Source organism: Bos mutus, chromosome 5 (genome assembly GCF_027580195.1).
Source record: "Bos mutus isolate GX-2022 chromosome 5, NWIPB_WYAK_1.1, whole genome shotgun sequence".
In the NCBI taxonomy this organism is placed as follows: Eukaryota; Metazoa; Chordata; class Mammalia; order Artiodactyla; family Bovidae; genus Bos; species Bos mutus.
The window spans coordinates 42,041,735-42,061,393 of NC_091621.1; the positions used below are offsets into that span (position 1 = coordinate 42,041,735).

Genomic DNA, 19,659 nt, shown 5'->3' on the forward strand with positions numbered 1-19,659 from the left:
AAAAAAATCTTTTGGATCAGGAAAGCAATTGTCACATGTAGGTTTTTACCTTAATATGAAGATGTACCATCTTTTAAAAAATGAATATAAATTTATTTATTGTATTTTTTAATTTAGTTTTTATTTTATATTAGAATATAGTTGGTTTTCAATGTTGTGTTGGTTTTAGGTATACAGCAAAATGATTCGGTCATACGTATACATATGTCTATTCTTCTTCAGATTCTTTTCCCATAGAGGTTATTACAGATTGAGTAACTTATCTTTTTTTAGTGACTGTAATTAACAAAAGTAGTTCATACAAAACATTCTAAGTGTGTCTGAAATGATGAAACTCTATTCTTGAGACAGTCCTTTGTTTACACTATGCATTAGGAGAAAAAAGCAGCTGCAAATATTATTTTTAAGGAATTCTTTTGTGAATTACAGACTCTTAAGAATGATCAATTTCAACAATGACTGTGCTTCTTAGAACAATGACTGTGCTTCTTAAAGTCTTAAAATTTCAGAACTGGGTAGGGCCTAAGTTTTGTCTGGCCTTCCTTAAGTATATTAGTGTAAAATGATGTTTCTTTCCCTAGAACTTTTGCATTAAAATTTTCATTTTCCATGGTATATAATATGTGTTATATAAAATTCATTGTTAAAGAATAGTTAGACAAAATCTTGATTTTTATATGGATGTAAAATGAACACATGTAAAATATGTTATTTAATTCATTAATTAATGGGAAAAGCAGAAAGATAAAGGAGAATTCAAAGTACTGCATGTGTATAGGATCAGGTATGCTAAAATGAATTTACAGATCTATGCAAAACTGGCTATGCATAGGGATGGGGGGAATGATTCCTCCCTCACTGGACGGAATTTGTTTGTAAGTGTATGGACATGAATCCTTTGTATTGCTGTCATTTAAGTACAGCTTAACAGTTGTAAAACAGCTCAGAGGCCATGAAGAATGCAAACCTTGTAGAATCAGGTAACTAGGAAAGGTGCATGTTACACAGTGCCTAGTTTCCATTGAAGATACCAAGTGATCTTCTTGGTCCATCTCAAAGTCTCTTATAATTTGTCATGAAAGGACAAAATAAATATGGACTTCCCTGATGGCTCAGTGGATAGAGTCTGCCTGAAATGCAGGAGGCATAGGAGACGCAGGTTGGATCCCTGGGTCCGAAAGATCCCAGGAGGAGGAAATAGCAACCTACTGCAGTATTTTTGCCTGAAATGGATAAGGGAGCCTGGTGGGCTACAGTCCAAAGGGTCTCAAAGAATCAGACATGACTGAGCAACTAAGCACACACACAGTTTTCCATTGACCATAGATACCAAGTGATCTTAAGAGGTCTCTCACACTTTGTCATAAAAGGACATAGTACATGGATCTGTATTCTCACTTTTTTATGACAGTCCTATGTCTGTTAGTCTTGGGGACTTAACTCTCATTACTTGTAAATAAAGTCAGTCTTCAATGTTAAAGAACACTAAGCTATTCTTAGATGAATATTTTCTGGTATTTTGATCGACGCTGGAACACTTGTTCAGGTTAGTGTTGAATTTTGGACCAATGACCAGTACTTAAACTGTAGCTTCGAAGGTAGCAAATTCATTGAGACTACCAGTGCCTAATATTTTGTAGATATTCAGTTAGTAAAGAGCAATAGTAGTAATTTGAAGGAAAGTGGAAGTCTCTTGGCCAATTTTATTCTTAAAAGTATATATTATTGCAACTTTAGTAACTTCCCAATGTTAAATACTTTTTAGTTGGGCAGTTGAACCTTGGTGAGAGGACATAGCAATGGCATTATCTACTCCATATTCACGTTGTTTGTAACTGAACCTTTGCTGTTTCATGACCTTTTTATTCCTCTCGTGTTTATTCTCTTTCACTTTCTTGATGTTGATGCAGCAGTGTGCTGTAGTATAGTAGAAAGATAGGTTTGTGGTCTCATAGACCTGGGTTTGAATCATCACCCTAGCATTTACCAGCTGTTAGTTCTTCGGGAATTCTCACACTTTTAAGTTCTTCAGTTAAATAACTAATAAATACTAAAGAGGATTACATGAAATTTGTATATAAATGATGTAATAGTGCATGGTAGGCAGTAAGTATTAGTTTTCTTATCTCTTGCTCTTAGACCTTCAAGCCTTCCTGCCTTCTCTCCTCTAGTTTCCATTATGGAAACAGTTGGAGTCATTTGGTATGACCTCCTTCATCTTCCCTCTTCCATCTCTGTACAGAGGTGTATATTTTCTTATCTTTTTTGTTTAGTATGTTTCTTTTGTTTCACAAGGTTGTTGTGAGGATTAAATAAAATAATGTGTATGAAATTGCTTAGTACTTATCCTAGCACATATTGTGCATCAAAGGAAGATTAATTGTATCTGAAAATAAGGTTAGTATTATCTTTGATATTACCTTTCCTTTAAGTATTACTCTCTTTGTTGTATGTTTGAATTTTCCTTCTTTTTTTAAGCATATACATATTATCAACTCTTGTAAAAAATTCTTTTCTTATATATCTCATTATAGAGCATTGAGAAGAGTTCCACGTGTGGTAGTAAATCCTTATCTCTTTTATATATGGTAGTGTGTATATGTTGATTCCAGTCTCCCAATTCATCCCTCTCCATTCTTCGCCTCCCGCCCCCGGTAATCACACGTTTGTTCTCTACATTTGTGACTCTGTTTCTGTTTTGTAAATAGCTTCGTTTGTACCATCTTTTTTAGATTCTATGCAATATCATATGATGATTGTTTTTCTCTGACTTCATTCTGTATAACAATCTCCATATTCATCGGTGTTGCTGTAGGTGACATTATTTCATTCTTTTTTTATGGCTGAGTAATATTCCACTGTGTATGTGTACCACATCTGCTTTATCCATTCCTCTGTCAGTGGACATTTAAGTTGCTTCTATGTCCTAGCTGTTGCATATGGTGCTGCAGTGAACATTGGGGTGTGTGCATCTTTGATTTATGGTTTTCTCTGGGTATATGACCAGGAGTGGGATTGCAGCATCATGTAGTAGCTCAATTTTTAGTTTTTTAAGGAACCACCATACTGTTCTCCATAACAGTTACACCAGTTTACATTCCTATCAACAATGTATGAGGGTTCTCTCCTCTTCTTTCAAAGAACCTTCCTTTTTAAGGGATAAACTCTTGAGGGGAAACCCCCTTTTGCTTGGCCTTGCTAAAACTCTGGCTGGTACTCTGTTTCTTTCATTCCTTTATTGTCAGACTTCTTGGTTGAATAGGTAAGGAGTTTGCCTGCCACTTTTCCACCACCTACTCTCTCATTAAACCCTTGCATTCTGGTATACCATAATTTCCCCCTGAATCTGAAACAGCACCCTCCCAGTTAAACTCCCACAAGGCTTAGAATGTAACAGGCATTCAGTGGTATTAGTTGAATAATGAATGAAATGATAAGCTTTAAAGTACTATCACTGAGGGCTCTCTAATGCTTTTGATCAATGCTTTTAAAGAATTCTAGTAAGAAGCCATTATGCCTAAATTCAATCTAACTAGATGCTGATGTATAACATGAATATTGTTATTTCACAAATCCCTCGTTTGTATAAGATTCCAGAAAGAAATATTGAATACTTTGTTTTAGAGAAAGTTTAACTCTCAAGGCAAATATATTAGCAAAAGCATGTTTCCTCTTTTTCAGATCAACAGCACTCACACCATGGTTTTTCCAGTTCAGTGATATTCAGACCTTGGTTCTCGAGCCCCAAGTAGTCCTCTCAACATCTGTCTTCTTTGAAACCTTCATTGCAGTAACCAGACTATGCTGGGATAGGCTAACTGTGCTGCCCTTTTGTTAACAATAATAGCCAGTATGGCACCAGAGGCATATTCTTTTTGGGGGGCATATTCTTCTAAATATAGCATCTCAGCTTTGGTGAATTTGATTTCTCATTTGTCATTGTAATAAGTAAATTTTTTTACAGTTAAAGTTTTGTTTTTTCTAGTAGATAATATTAGTTTCCAGATGTTCAAGCTGCTTTTAGAAAAGGCAGAGGAACCAGAGATCAAATTGCCAACACCCGCTGAATCATTGAAAAAGCAAGAGAGTTCCAGAAAAACATCTATTTCTGCTTTATTGACTGTGCCAAAGCCTTTGACTGTGTGGATCACAATAAACTGTGGAAAATTCTGAAAGAGATGGGAATACCAGACCACCTGACCTGCCTCTTGAGAAACCTATATGCAGGTCAGGAAGCAACAGTTAGAACTGGACATGGAACAACAGGCTGGTTCCAAATAGGAAAAGGAGTACGTCAAGGCTGTATATTGTCACCCTGCTTATTTCACTTCTATGCAGAGTACATCATGAGAAACGCTGGGCTGGAAGAAGCACAAGCTGAAATCAAGATTGCCGGGAGAAATCTCAATAACCTCAGATATGCAGATGACACCACCCTTATGGCAGAAAGCAAAGAAGAACTAAAGAGTCTCTTGATGAAAGTGAAAGAGGAGAGTGAAAAAGTTGGCTTAAAGTTCAGCATTCAGAAAACGAAGATCATGGCATCTGGTCCCATCACTTCATGGGAAATAGATGGGGAAACAGTGGAAACTGGCTAACTTTATTTTTCTGGGCTCCAAAATCACTGCAGATGGTGACTGCAGCCATGAAATTAAAAGATGCTTACTCCTTGGAAGGAAAGTTATGACCAACCTAGACAGCATATTAAAAAGCAGAGATATTACTTTGCCAACAAAGGTCTGTCTAGTCAAGGCTATGGTTTTTCCAGTAGTCATGTATGGATGTGAGAGTTGGACTGTGAAGAAAGCTGAGTGCTAAAGAATTGATGCTTTTGAACTGTGGTGTTGGAGAAGACTCTTGAGAGTCCGTTGGACAGCAAGGAGATCCAACCAATCCATCCTAAAGGAGATCAGTCCTGGGTGTTCATTTGAAGGACTGATGTTGAAGCTGGAACTCCAATACTTTGGCCCACCTGATGCAAAGCGCTGACTCATTTGAAAAGACCCTGATGCTGGGAAAGATTGAGGGCAGGAGGAGAAGGGGACAACAGGGGATGAGATGGTTGGATGGCATCACCGACTCAATGGACATGGGTTTGGGTGGACTCTGGGAGTTGGTGATGGACAGGGAGGCCTGGCGTGCTGTGGTTCATGGGGTCGCAAAGAGTCAGACACGACTGAGCAACTGAACTGAACTGAATATTAGTTTGCAAAAAGTAATTAGAGCAAGCTTTCTTTGATTAGAGATAAAGGTATTATCCAATACCATCCAATCTTATATAGTTTACTGTTAATTGAAAAGGTTGGTTAAAGCAAGAAATAAAAATGACACATATGTATCACAAGCATTTTATTTTAGCTTAAAACAAATAAGTGTATATTTATTAGTCAACCTTTTGATATATTATGTATGAGTCTGCTGCTGAGAGTTTTTCATGTATTTGTCATTAATTGCACCCCGTGATGCATTGCTTACAACTTCCAGTTACAGGTTTTCTAAGTGGAGTGAGAACTCTTGAAGACTTGAAGCAATGAGTATAGATTCCTCCTAGATTTCTGATTTTTCCTCAATTTTATTTATGTGTCTCACCCACACTTAAGTTCAGGACAGATTTTCAAATGATTTAATAACATATGGGACTTTAGCTTAGTTCTCAAAGAAAGAGCAACTTTTCTTATATTCGTAGTTTATTAATATATTTAGTATTTCTTTACAATCATGTGCTTGTAATTATAGACACAACTGGCGTTAAGTAGGTTTGAGAACAGATACATCAGACTCAGTGTAGTTTAGTGGGAGCAGAAATGCCCCAGTGTCGGTGTTGCCTGTGAGCTGTCAGTGTTCAGCCAAGGGTATTGGTTTGTGCCTGGTAGAGGGATAGGAGAGTATCAGTTAAATAGTTCTGTTAAGAGGGAAAAAGGTGTCTTTCTTTTCTTTTTTTCTAAAATAAGTTTGAGGTATAATATACATGAGATAAAATGCAGAATCCTTAAGGGTGCAACTGATAAATTTTTGCACAGTGAACACACCTATGTCACACTCAGATCACGATAATATATAGAGAATAGTACCAGGATCCTAGGAGCCCCCCAGTACCCCGACCCAGTTTCTTTCCCACCACTATTCTGACCTCCATCACTATCTATTGGTTTGACTTATTTGTGAACTTCATATGGTTGGAATTATACAACATATACTCCTTTGCATCTGACATTGTTCACTTAGCCCTGGTTTTGAAATTGATCTGTGTTGTGTCAGTAGCTTGTTCTTTTTCACTGCGGTCTATAGTATTCTACTCTGTGAATACACCACAGTTTCTCCATTCTGTCATTGGTAAGTGTTTAGGTTTATTTCTAGTTTAATCTTATAAATACTATTGCTGTAAACATTCTCATACCTGTCTCTGGTATACATAGACATGCATTTTGTTGAGTATACACTTAGGATTGGGATATCTGGTTATAGGGTATGCATATAATGCAGCTTTAGTAGATTTTACTAAATAGATTTTTATAGCCCCACTAGCAATATGTGAGAATCAGTTATTCCATACTCCCCAATGGCCCTTTAAAGGAAAACTTTCCTATGTATTTATTTTTATCATTTTGTTTGTGTATTTGGTTTTTAAAAATATTTTATAGAATATTCATGAACCCACCATTTAACCAGAGTTTAGTGCTGAATATTGACAGTCTTACATGTTCTCCTCTCTAATGTCCTCTTGCCTTTCAAAGTAAATACTATTCTAAATTTTTTTTGGTAATCTTTCCATAGCCTTTTCAAAAAATAGTTTTATCAGGTGTATATGTGTGTCTAAATAATATATTGCCTAGTGTATTTTTTAAAAAAAGAATATCATGCAATCTGAGGATCAGTTTCTTTTTTTTTTTAATGCTTAACATTATATTGCTGAGACTCATCTGTATTGTTGCATACAGTTGTAGTTGACTCATTTTCTCTACCATATAATACTTCATTTAGTGGATATATCACAACTTATTAATTTCCTGTTGATGACATTTGGGTTGTTTCCATTTCTTACTGTTACGAATTCTACATGTTTTCTGGTGTACCATGAGCAAGAATTTCCCTTGATACTTAGGAAAGTAATTTCTGGGTAATAACATTGATAAATATTCTACTTTATGAAATAATGACTATATTCCAGAGAAGTTATACCAATTGTGTATTCCTATCAGCAACAGATCAGAGATGAGATCCTTTTCATTATGAGAAAATTTAAAATTATAACCTTAGTTACTTTTAGCAATGTAAGACTATTTGTATTTTCTATTTTTTACGTGTATTTGGTGATTTGTGTTTTTTTTTTTAATTTTATTTTATTTTTAAACTTTACAATATTTTATTGGTTCTGCCATATATCAAAATGAATCCGCCACAGGCATACACATGTTCCCCATCCTGAACACTCCTCCCTCCTCCTTCCCCATACCATCCCTCTGGGTTGTCCCAGTGCACCAGCCCCATGCATCCAGTATCGAGCATCGAACCTGGACTGGTGACTTGTTTCATATATGATATTATACATATTTCAATGCCATTCTCCCAAATCATCTCACCCTCTCGCTCTCCCACAGAGTCCAAAAGACTGTTCTATACATCAGTGTCTCTTTTGCTGTCTCATATACAGGGTTATTGTTACCATCTTTCTAAATTCCATATGTATGACATGATCCTCTACATAGAAAACCCTAAAGACTCCACCAGAAAATTACTAGAACTAATCAATGATTATAGTAAAGTTGCAGGATATAAAATCAGGACACAGAAATCCCTTGCATTCCTATACACTAATAATGAGAAAACAGAAAGAGAAATTAAGGAAACAATTCCATTCACCATTGCAACGAAAAGAATAAAATACTTAGGAATATATCTACCTAAAGAAACTAAAGACCTATATATAGAAAACTATAAAACACTGGTGAAAGAAATCAAAGAGGACACTAACAGATGGAGAAATATACCATGTTCATGGATTGGAAGAATCAATATAGTGAAAATGATTATACTACCGAAAGCAATTTATAGATTCAATGCAATCCCTATCAAGCTACCAACGGTATTCTTCACAGAGCTAGAACAAATAATTTCACAATTTGTATGGAAATACAAAAAACCTCGAATAGCCAAAGCTATCTTGAGAAAGAAGAATGGAACTGGAGGAATCAACCTGCCTGACTTCGGGCTCTATTACAAAGCCACAGTCATCAAGACAGTATGGTACTGGCACAAAGACAGAAATATAGATCAATAGAACAAAATAGAAAGCCCAGAGATAAATCCACACACATATGGACACCTTATCTTTGACAAAGGAGGCAAGAATATACAATGGATTAAAGACAATCTCTTTAACAAGTGGTGCTGGGAAAACTGGTCAACCACTTGTAAAAGAATGAAACTAGACCACTTTCTAACACCATACACAAAAATAAACTCAAAATGGATTAAAGATCTAAACGTAAGACCAGAAACTATAAAACTCCTAGAGGAGAACATAGGCAAAACACTCTCCGACATACATCACAGCAGGATCCTCTATGACCCACCTCCCAGAATATTGGAAATAAAAGCAAAAATAAACAAATGGGTGGGACCTAATTAAACTTAAAAGCTTCTGCACAACAAAGGAAACTATAAGCAAGGTGAAAAGACAGCCTTCAGAATGGGAGAAAATAATAGCAAATGAAGCAATAGACAAACAACTAATCTCAAAAATATACAAGCAACTCCTACAGCTCAGTTCCAGAAAAATAAATGACCCAATCAAAAAATGGGCCAAAGAACTAAATAGACATTTCTCCAAAGAAGATATACAGATGGCTAACAAACACATGAAAAGATGCTCAACATCACTCATTATCAGAGAAATGCAAATCAAAACCACTATGAGGTACCATTTCACACCAGTCAGAATGGCTGCGATCCAAAAGTCTACAAGTAATAAGTGCTGGAGAGGATGTGGAGAAAAGGGAACCCTCTTACACTGTTGGTGGGAATGCAAACTAGTACAGCCACTATGGAGAACAGTGTGGAGATTCCTTAAAAAACTGGAAATAGAACTTCCTTATGATCCAGCAATCCCACTGCTGGGCATACACACTGAGGAAACCAGAAGGGAAAGAGACACGTGTACCCCAATGTTCATCGCAGCACTGTTTATAATAGCCAGGACATGGAAGCAACCTAGATGTCCATCAGCAGATGAATGGATAAGCAAGCTGTGGTACATATACACAATGGAGTATTACTCAGCCATTAAAAAGAATACATTTGAATCAGTTCTAATGAGGTGGATGAAACTGGAGCCTATTATACAGAGTGAAGTAAGCCAGAATGATTTGTGTTTTTAAGAGATTTGTTACCTAAGTTTTCAAATGTATTGGCATAAGGTTATTTGTATTTTTGTCTTATATTTTAATGTCTGTAAGATCTATAGTTTTCTTTTTTAAATTCCTGATACTGATATTTGTGCTTTTTTTCCTTTTTCTTCTTCTCTTAGGGATTTTTTTGCTGGGTCAAGAAATCAATTTTTCTTTCATAATTTTTTTCTTATTACATTAAAATTTTTAAAAATCACGATAAAATACACATAAAATTGACCACTTTAATCAATTTAAAGTGTGCAGTTCAGTGATGGTAAGTACATTCACGTTATTGTGCAACTATCACCACCATTCATCTCCAAAACTTTTTCATCTCCCCAAATTGAGACTCTGTACCCATTAAACATTAATTCCTGTCTTCTCCCCTACAGCCCCTGGCAACTTTGTCTCTATGAATTTGACTACTCTGTAAGTAGAATCATATAAGTAGATTCTCATGTAAGTAGAATATATTCTTATATAATACCTCATATAATTAGAATCATACAGTATTTGTCTTTTTGTGACTGGTTTATTTCACTAAGCATTACATCCTCAAGGTTTATCCATTGAGGATGGATAAAGGTTTTTTGGTGTGTGTCAAGTATTGGCACATAGTTGTTGTTCAATCACCCAGCTGTCTCTGACTCTTTGAGACCCCATGAACTGCAGCATACCAGGTCTCCCTATCCCTTACCATCTCCCGAAATTTGCCCAAGTTCATGTCCATTGTATCAGTGATGCCATCCAGCCGTCTCATCCTCTGACTCCTTCTCTTTCTGCCCTCAATCTTTCCCAGCATCAGGGACTTTTCCGATGAGTCAGCTGTTCGCATCAGATGAGCAAAATACTGGCGTTTAAGCCTCAGCATCAGTCCTTCCAATAAGTATTTGGGTTTGATTTCCCTAAGACTGACTGGTTTGATCTCCTTCCTGTTTAAGAGACTCTCAGGAGTCTTCTCCAGCACCACATTTTAAAGGCATCAATTCTTTGGCCATCTGCCTTCTTTATGGTCCAGCTCTCACAACTGTACGTGACCACTGGGAAGACTATAGCCTTGACTATATGGACCTTTGACGGCAGAGTAACGTCTCTGCTTTTCAGCACAGTGTCTAGGTTTGTCATAGCTTTCCTGCCAAGAAGCAAACCCCATATGATTTCATGGCTGCAGTCACCATCCCAATGATTTTAGAGCCCAAGAAGAGAAAATCTGTCACTACTTCCATCTTTTCCCCTTCTATTTGCCATGAAGTAATGGAGCCAGTTGCCATGATCTTAGTTTTTTTAATATTTAGTTTTAAGCCAGCTCTTTCACTCTCCTCCTTCAGCCTCATCAAGAGGCTCTTTAGTTCCTCTTCACTTTCTGCCACTAGAGTGGTATCATCTGCATATCTGAGGTTGTTGATGTTTCTCCCACCTATGTTAATTCCAGCTTGGAACTCAACCAAGCCCAGCATTTCTCATGATATGCTCAGCGTATAGGTTAAACAAACAAATCTTGAACTAATCAGTTATTCCCATACAGGGTTCAAACTGTTGCTTCTTGACCCACATACAAGTTTCTCAGGAGACAGGCATGATGTTCTGGTATTCCCATCTCTTTAAGAGCTTCCCACAGTTTATTATGATCCACACAGTCAAAGGCTTTGGCCTAGTCAATGAAACAGAGGCAGATGTTTTTCTGGAATTTCCTGGCTTTCTCTTATGATCCAGCGAATGTTGGCAATTTGATCTCTGGTTCCTCTTCCTTTTCTAAATGCAGGTTGGACATCTGAAAGTTCTTGGTTCGCATAATGCTGAAGCCTCACGTGCAAGATTTTAAGCATGACCTTTCTAGCATGGGAGCTGAGTGCAGTTGTCCAATGGTTAGCACATTCTTTAGTACTACCCTTCTTGGCACATAGTAAGTTATCTTAAGTACTTATTAATTGATTAGTTTTTTAAGTTAGCAGGTGTATTAGAAATCACTTTTTCTATGTGCATGGGATTTCCCTTTATAGAGTAGAATCAGTGAATAAAGCTCTTAATTGCCGTATTTTGTTTTTGCCTCACAGCTGCCTCCATTCCCTTGTGTTGCTTGTGCATCTGTGCTTTGGGGAGATGGAAGGAATGGAGTTTATATGTGTGTGGAGGGGATGAGGATTAAATGATCGGTATTGTTTAAAACCATTATTGAAGAATTTATACAGCTGAGGATGATTTGGCTTGATTAGGCTTGGGTTACAGCCACCTGCGTGAGGAGGAGGAAGCTACAGACAACTCTAACCACCCAGCTAGCAGTGAAATAGGAAGAGACAAACGTGTGTATTGCCTCTCTGCTCCCATGAGCCCCCTCTACTCCCACACTACAGCTGCCACTGATGACTAATGTTTGGCAATTTGGAGGATCTTGTGCCTTTTAATAGTAGTAAGAGGAGTTGTGATATCATGTGGTTTCTGATTTTCCACTTAGAATGTATTCTAAATTTCCAGAAATATTATTTTGTTCCAATTCTGTGTTGTTCCAATTCAATGTTTACATTTAAAAAGAGGAATTTATTGGTTCTTCTAAATGAAAATTACATTTTCCAGAATAAAATTTGTGGTGATCAGCTTTATAATTATGGGAGTTTGGGGGTTAGAATGATACATGGATTGGAAAGTTAGTGCCAATGAATAAAGACATTTGTTGAGAAAACAGACTTACGGGAATGTCAGCTTTTGACCTAAGGACATCGTCTCCTTTGTTGCTAATTATTTTTTAGAGTATATCAGTGCATTACTTTGGGTCTCTCTGCTTTTTCATATTCCTTTATAAGGCTAATGAGAATATTTATTGGCAAACTGATGATACATTGTGGAATAAGAACTCTTGATTGTTTTCTCATAACCAAAACTCTTTAAGTCAGGAAAAATGTTCTTATTTGGAACTCCCCATTTTCTTATTTTGGGTTGTTATTCTGCAGGTCTAGAGAGTTAGTGCTTGTAGGTTCTTAGTGACACATTTCTTGAACCTGTTGGTTGGATTTCTAAGTTGAAATAAACGTTGTTTAGGTTAAACTGAGAGTTTTCAGCTTTGGTTTAATTTGCTGGGAATTAGTCTTTTTAAAAAAGTATTACAATTGTTTTGAAGAGATAATATGCTTATATGTTTCAGTGCAAGAAATATATAAAAGGTTGATTGAAACATATAAAAAGGATGATTGAAAAGTCTTTCTTAACCTTGTTTCCTATTTTTTCAATTTCCATTCTTCAGTGGATCATCACTGTTGGCTACTTTCTTGTTTATCTTTTCAGATACACAATATTTATGTATATATGATAGTATAAATTATTCTTCTCCCCATCATTTACTTAACAGTATATCTTATATCAGTATATAAAAGGATGTTCTCTTTCCTCAAAAATATTTGCGTAGTATCTCATTGTGTGAATAAACCATAATTTATCAAACTAGTGTCCCACTGATAGACGTTAGGCAAATCTATCAGTGCCATTTTTCTACCAGCATTGCTCACTTTGTGCATCTGTGTCACATTTTGGTAATTCTCCCAGTATTTTGAATGTTTTTATTGTTGCTATATTTGTTATGGTGATCTGTAATCAGCGATTTTTGATGTTACTACTGTCATTGTTTTAGAGTGCCACAAACCATGCCCAAATGTGAGGAAAATTTAATTGATTCTGACTGACCCACCAACTGACCATTCCGCTACCTCTCTTCCCTCTCCTTAGGCTTCCCTATTCCCTGAGACACAAGCGTTGAAATTATAGGCAGACTCTTCTTTATTGTGTTTCACTTTATTGTATTTCACAGATATTACTTTTTTTTTTAACATACTGAAGGTTTGTGGCAACCCTGCATTGTCAGATGATGGTTAGCATTCTTTTAGCAATAATGTATTTTTAAACTAAAGAACATACATTTTTTTAGACATAATGCTGTGTGTTAGTCACTCAGTCATGTCTGACTCTTTGCGACCCCACAGACTGTAGCCTGCCAGGCTTCTCTGTCCATGGAATTCTCCAGGCAAGAATACTGGAGTGGATTGCCATTCCCTTCTCCAGAGGAACTTCCCAACCCAGGGATTGAACCCTGGTCTCCTGCCTCACAGGCAGATTCTTTACCATTTGAGCTACAGGGAAGTCTAGACATAATGACATCTAGACATTACAGACATAATGCTATTGCACACTAAATAGACTACACTGTAAACATAACTGTATTTGCACTGGGAAACCAAAAAATTTCTGTGACTTGCTTTACTGTGATGTTCACTTTGTTGCAGTGATCTGGACCTGAACCTGCAATCTCTCCAGGGTGAGCCTGTACCTATAAAATCACAATATTCTATTTCCCTCTCCCTCTAGTCTCTGGCTAACTACCATTCTCCTTTCTGTTTGTGTGGATTTCAGTACTTTAGATAGCCTATGTAAGTGGAATCATACAATATTTTTCTTTTTTATGACTGACACTTCATTTCGCATAATATCCTCAGGGTTCATTTATTTTGTGGCATGTATTAAGATTTCCTTCTTTTTAAAAGCCAAATAATATTCTATTGTGTATATATGCCACATCTTGTTTACCCAGTCATCTGTTGATAGGCATTTGGGTTGTTTCCATCTCTTGTCTATTATAAATAATGCTACAGTGAACATGGATGTGCAAATACTTCTTTGATGTCCTGCTTTAATTTCTTTTGGATATATACCCAGAGGTGGGATTGCTGGATGATATAGTAGTTCTATTTTTAAATTTTGAGAAACCTTCATAGTATTTTCCACAGTGGCCACACCATTTTATATTCCAACCAAGAGTGCACAAGCGTTTCAATTTTTCTACATCTTCAACAACACTTACTTTCTGGTTTTGTGTCTGTGTGTGTTTTGTTTTGTTGCTGTTGTTGTTTTTGTTCGCAGCCATCCTAATCGATATGAGGTGATATCTCACTATGATTTTGATTTGTGTTTCTCTAGCTATGAGTGATGTCAAGCATCTTTTCATATGTTTGTTGACTGTTGGCTTATCTTCTTTGGAGAAACGTCTATTCAAGTTGTTTGTCCATTTTTAACTTGGGTCATTTATTTTTCTGTGTTAAGTTGTAGGCATTCTTTATATATTTTGATTATTTAACGCTTATCAGATATATGATTTGCTAATATTTTCACTCCATTGATTATTTTTGCTGTACAGAAGTTTTTAATTTTCACATGGTCCAGTTTGTCAATTTTTGCTTTTTTTGGCTGCTTTTGGTGTCATATTCAAGAAATCACTGCCAACGTCAGTATCATGAAGCTTTTCCTCTGTGTTTTCTTCCAGGAGTTTTAGATCTTATGTTTAGGTCTTTAATCCATTTTGAGTTGGTTTTTGTATGTGGTGTAAGAGCCCTGTCCTTCACCATCTCCCAGAGTTTGCAGAAACTCATGTCCATTGAGTCGGTGATGCCATTCAACCATCTCATCCTCTGTCGTCCCCTTCTCCTCCAGCTCTCAATCTTTCCCAGCATCAGGGTCTTTTCCAGTGAGTCGGCTCTTTGCATCAGGTGGCCAAAGTATTGGAACTTCAGCATCAGTCCTTCCAACGAATATTCAGGACTGATTTTTTTTAGGATGGACTGGTTTGATCTCCTTGCAGTCCAAGGGACTCTCAAGAAGTCTTCTCCAACTCCACAATTCAAAAGCATCAATTCTTTGGCTCTCAGCATTCTTTATAGTCCAGCTCTTAACATCCCTACATGACTACTGGGAAAACCATAGCTTTGACTAGATGGACCTTTGTCGGTAAAGTAATGTCTCTGCTTTTTAATATGCTGTCTAGGTTAGTCATAGCTTTTCTTCCAGGGAGCAAGCATCTTTTAATTTTATGGCTGCAGTCACCATCTGCAGTGATTTTGGAGTTGAAGAAAATAAAGTCTCTTACCGTTTCCATTGTTGCCCCACCTATTTGCTATGAAGTGATGGGACCAGGTGCTATGATCTTATTTTTTTGAAAGTTGAGTTTTAAGCCAACTTTTTCACTCTCCTCTTTCACTTTCATCAAGAGGGTCTTTAGTTCCTCTTTGCTTTCTGCCATAGGGTGGTATCATCTGCATATCTGAGGTTATTGCTATTTTTCCAGCAGTCTTGATTCCAGCTTGTGCTTCATCCAGCTCGGCATTTCACATGATATACTCTGTGTAGAAGTTAAATAAGCAGAGTGACAATATACAGCCTTGGTGTACTCTTTCCCAATTTTGAACCAGTCTGTTGTTCCATGTCCGGTTCTGTTTTTTTTTTGACCTGCATACAGATTTCTCAGAAGGCAGGTAATGTGATCTGGTATTCCTGTCTCTTGAAGAATTTTCCATAGTTTGTTGTTATCCACACAATTGAAGGCTTTAACGTAGTCAATGAAGGAGAAGTAGATGCTTTTCTGGAATTCTCTTGATTTATCTATGAACCAGGGGATGTTGGCAATTTGATCTCTGATTCCTCTACCTTCATAATCCATTCATATTTAGTATAATTTTTATGTAGTAGCTATATGTTTGTTTTTTATATTATATCTTTTGGTTTAATTGTTCCTCCTTTATTACCTTATTTTGTGTTCTGTTCAGTCACTCAGTCGTGACCGACTCCTTATGACCCCATGGACTGCAGCACGCCAGACCTCCCTGTCCATCACCAACTCCCAGAGTTTACTCAAACTCATGTCCATTGAGTCGGTGATGCCATCCAACCATCTCATCCTCTGTTGTTCCCTTCTCCTCCCGCCTTCAATCTTTCCCAGCATCAGGGTCTTTTCAAATGAATCAGTTCTTTGCATCAGATGGCCGAAGTATTGGAGTTTCAGCTTCAGCATAAGTCCTTCCAATGAATATTCAGAACTGATTTCCTTTAGGATGGACTGGTTGCATCTCCTTGCAGTCCAAGGAACTCTCAAGAGTCTTCTCCAACACCACAGTTCAAAAGCATCAATTCTTCAGTGCTCAACTTTGTTTATAGTCCAGCTCTCACATCTGTACATGACTACTGGAAAAACCAGAGCTTTGACTTGACGGACCTTTGTTGGCAAAGTAATGTTTCTGCTTTTTAATATGCTGTCTAGGTTGGTCATAACTTTTCTTCCAAGGAGCAAGCATCTTTTAATTTCATGGCTGCAGTCACCATCTGCAGTGATTTTGGAGCCCCCAGAAATAAAGTCTGACACTGGTTTCCACTGTTTGCCCATGTGTTTGCCATGAAGTGATGGGACCAGATGCCATGATCTTCATTTTCTGAATGTTGAGCTTTAAGCCAACTTTTTCACTCTCCTCTTTCACTTTCATCAAGAGACTCTTTAGTTTTTCTTCACTTTCTGCCATAAGGGTGGTGTCATCTGCATATCTGAGGTTATTGAGATTTCTCCCAGCAATCTTGATTTCAGCTTGTGCTTCACCAGCCCAGCATTTCTCATGATGTACTCTGCATATAGATTAAATAAGCAGAGTGACAATATACAGCCTTGATGTACTCCTTTCCCGATTTGGAACCAGTCTGTTATTCCATGTCCAATTCTAACTGTTGTTTCTTGGCCTGCATACAGATTTCTCAAGAGGCAGATCAGGTGGTCTGGTATTCCCATCTCTTTAAGAATTTCCCAGTTTGTTGTGATCCACACAGTCAAAGGCTTTGACATAGTCAATAAAGCAGAAGTAGATGTTTTTCTGGCACTCTTGCTTTTTCGATGATCCAACGGATGTTGGTAACTTGAGCTCTGGTTCCTCTGCCTTTTCTAAATCCACCTTGAACATCTGGAAGTTCATGGTTCATGTACAATTGAAGCCTGGCTTGGAGAATTTTGAGCATTACTTTGCTAGTGTGTGAGATGAGTGCAATTGTGCGGTAGTTTGAACATTCTTTGGCATTGTCTTTCTTTGGGATTGGAATGAAAACTGACCTTTCCCAGTCCTGTGGCCACTCCGAGTTTTCCAAATTTGCTGGCATATTGAGTGCAGCACTTTCACAGCATTATCTTTTTTAAAAAATTAATTTGTTTAATTGACAGCTAATTACTTAATAATATTTTAGTGGTTTATGCCATACAGAGACATGAGTCAGCCATGGGTGTACATGTGTCCCCCATCCTGAACCCCCCTCCCACCTCCCTCTCCATCCCAGCCCTCGAGGTTGTCCCAGTGCACCGGCCCTGAGCACCCTGTCTCATGCATCGAACCTGGACTGGCGATCTCTTTCACATATGGTAATATACATGTTTCAATGCTATTCTCTCAAATCATCCCACGCTTGCCTACTCCCACAGAGTCCAAAAGTCTGTTCTTTACATCTGTGTCTCTTTTGCTATCTCACATATAGTGTCATCGTTACGATCTTTCTAAATTCCATATATATGCATTAATATACTGTATTGGTCTTTTTCTTTCTGATTTACTTCACTCTGTATAATAGGCTCCAGTTTCATCCACCTCATTAGAACTGATTCAAATGCATTCTTTTTAATCACAGTATCATCTTTTAGGATTTTAAATAGCTCATAGATTTTTTTAAGTGTATGATTTTAATTATTTTGTTTTGCTGTTGTCTTTTGTTTTTGCTGTCTTTGAGTTATATTCTTTTCCTTTTTTTATTTTCCAACTACAATTTTGTTTTATTTTTAAACTTTACAAAATTGTATTAGTTTTGCCAAATATCAAAATGAATCTGCCACAGGTATACATGTGTTCCCCATCCTGAACCCTCCTCCCTCCTCCCTCCCCATACCATCCCTCTGGGTCGTCCCAGTGCACTAGCCCCAAGCATCCAGTATCATGCATTGAACCTGGACTGGCAACTCATTTCATACATGATATTTTACATGTTTCAATGCCATTCTCCCAAATCTTCCCACCCTCTCCCTCTCCCACAGAGTCCATAAGACTGTTCTATACATCAGTGTCTCTTTTGCTGTCTCGTACACAGGGTTATTGTTACCATCTTTCTAAATTCCATATATATGCGTTAGTATACTGTATTGGTGTTTTTCTTTCTGGCTTACTTCACTCTGTATAATAGGCTCCAGTTTCATCCACCTCATTAGAACTGATTCAAATGCATTCTTTTTAATCACAGTATCATCTTTTAGGATTTTAAATAGCTCATAGATTTTTTTTTAAGTGTATGATTTTAATTATTTTGTTTTGCTGTTGTCTTTTGTTTTTGCTGTCTTTGAGTTATATTCTTTTCCTTTTTTAAATTTTAAATCAGGTGCCCTTTATGTCTCCAAACTTTTGAAATACCACTCTGGATATTATAGTCTTTATGGGTTTGTATTTCTTCTCCAGAAAATAAAAAGAATAGTTATCCCTATCACAACAACTGGAGAAAACCTCAGTAGAAACTCAACACTGTTTTTCAGTGAGAAATACCTGATGTTGTATATTTTGTTTAGTGAAGACAGTTTGCCGTATACTAAGCAAAGTGGAAATCGCTAATGTGGTCAATTTAAAAGAAGCAAATAATTTAAAATACAAAGGCTTCCAGGTGGTGAGTTATTTTCTTAGTGCTTGTTCTAGACGTTCCAAAATGCATTTTAATTTATCACAGTCTACTTTAGATTAATGCTAGTTTAATTCTGTAAGATAGCATTTCTTACTCCCTCCTTTGTACAGTAATTGTCATATATATTATATTTGTTATAAACATAACAATAATGTTATTACTGCTTTATATAATCTTTTAAATAATTTTAGAGAATATATATATATATATATGGCATGTGGAATCTTAGTTTCCCAAACAGGGATCAAATTCACATCCCCGGCATTGGAAGTGCAGAGTCCTAACTACTGGACCACCAGGGAAGTCCCAAGAGAATAAACTTTTTAGAATGTATTCTTTTATATTTACCCGTATATTTCCTTTTCCCAGTACTTTTCTTTGTGTAGATTCAAGTTACCATCTGGTGTCGGTGGATTCTCTTAATTTATTGGGGATGTCTCTGTTTCATGCTCATTTTATAAAATCATTTTACTTTTGTGTTTGGCTGTGCTGGGTTCTCATTGCTGCACAGGCTCTCCTCTAGTTAGGCCAGCAGGGCTACTCTAGCTGTGGTGCACAGGCTTCTCACTGTGGTGGCTTCTCTGGTGGAGCATGAGCTCTAGGACATGCAGGCTGCTGTCGTTGCAACCAGTGTGCTCAGGAGTTGTGGTTCCTGGGCTCTCGAGCACAGGCTCAGTCGTTGTGGCACATGGGTTTAGTTGCTCTGTGGCAAGTAGAATCTTCCCGAATCAGGGATCGAACCCGTGTCTCCTGCATTGGCAGGCGGATTCTT

At 37.1% G+C, this 19,659-nt stretch overlaps 1 protein-coding gene across 2 annotated transcripts in view; it reads left to right on the forward strand.

Moving 5' to 3' along the window:
* SPATS2 (spermatogenesis associated serine rich 2) overlaps positions 1 to 19,659 on the forward strand; it is a 158,079-nt gene that overhangs the window by 49,960 nt on the left and 88,460 nt on the right. Inside the window, exon 1 of one of the 2 annotated variants that reach the window (XM_070370716.1) lies at positions 11,169 to 11,292. The exons of the other annotated variant lie outside the window; for it this stretch is intronic. The gene's annotated coding sequence lies outside the window, so the exon portion shown is untranslated. Of the gene's footprint in view, positions 1 to 11,168; positions 11,293 to 19,659 lie in introns of those variants that run through there. 2 annotated transcript variants of the gene reach the window in all.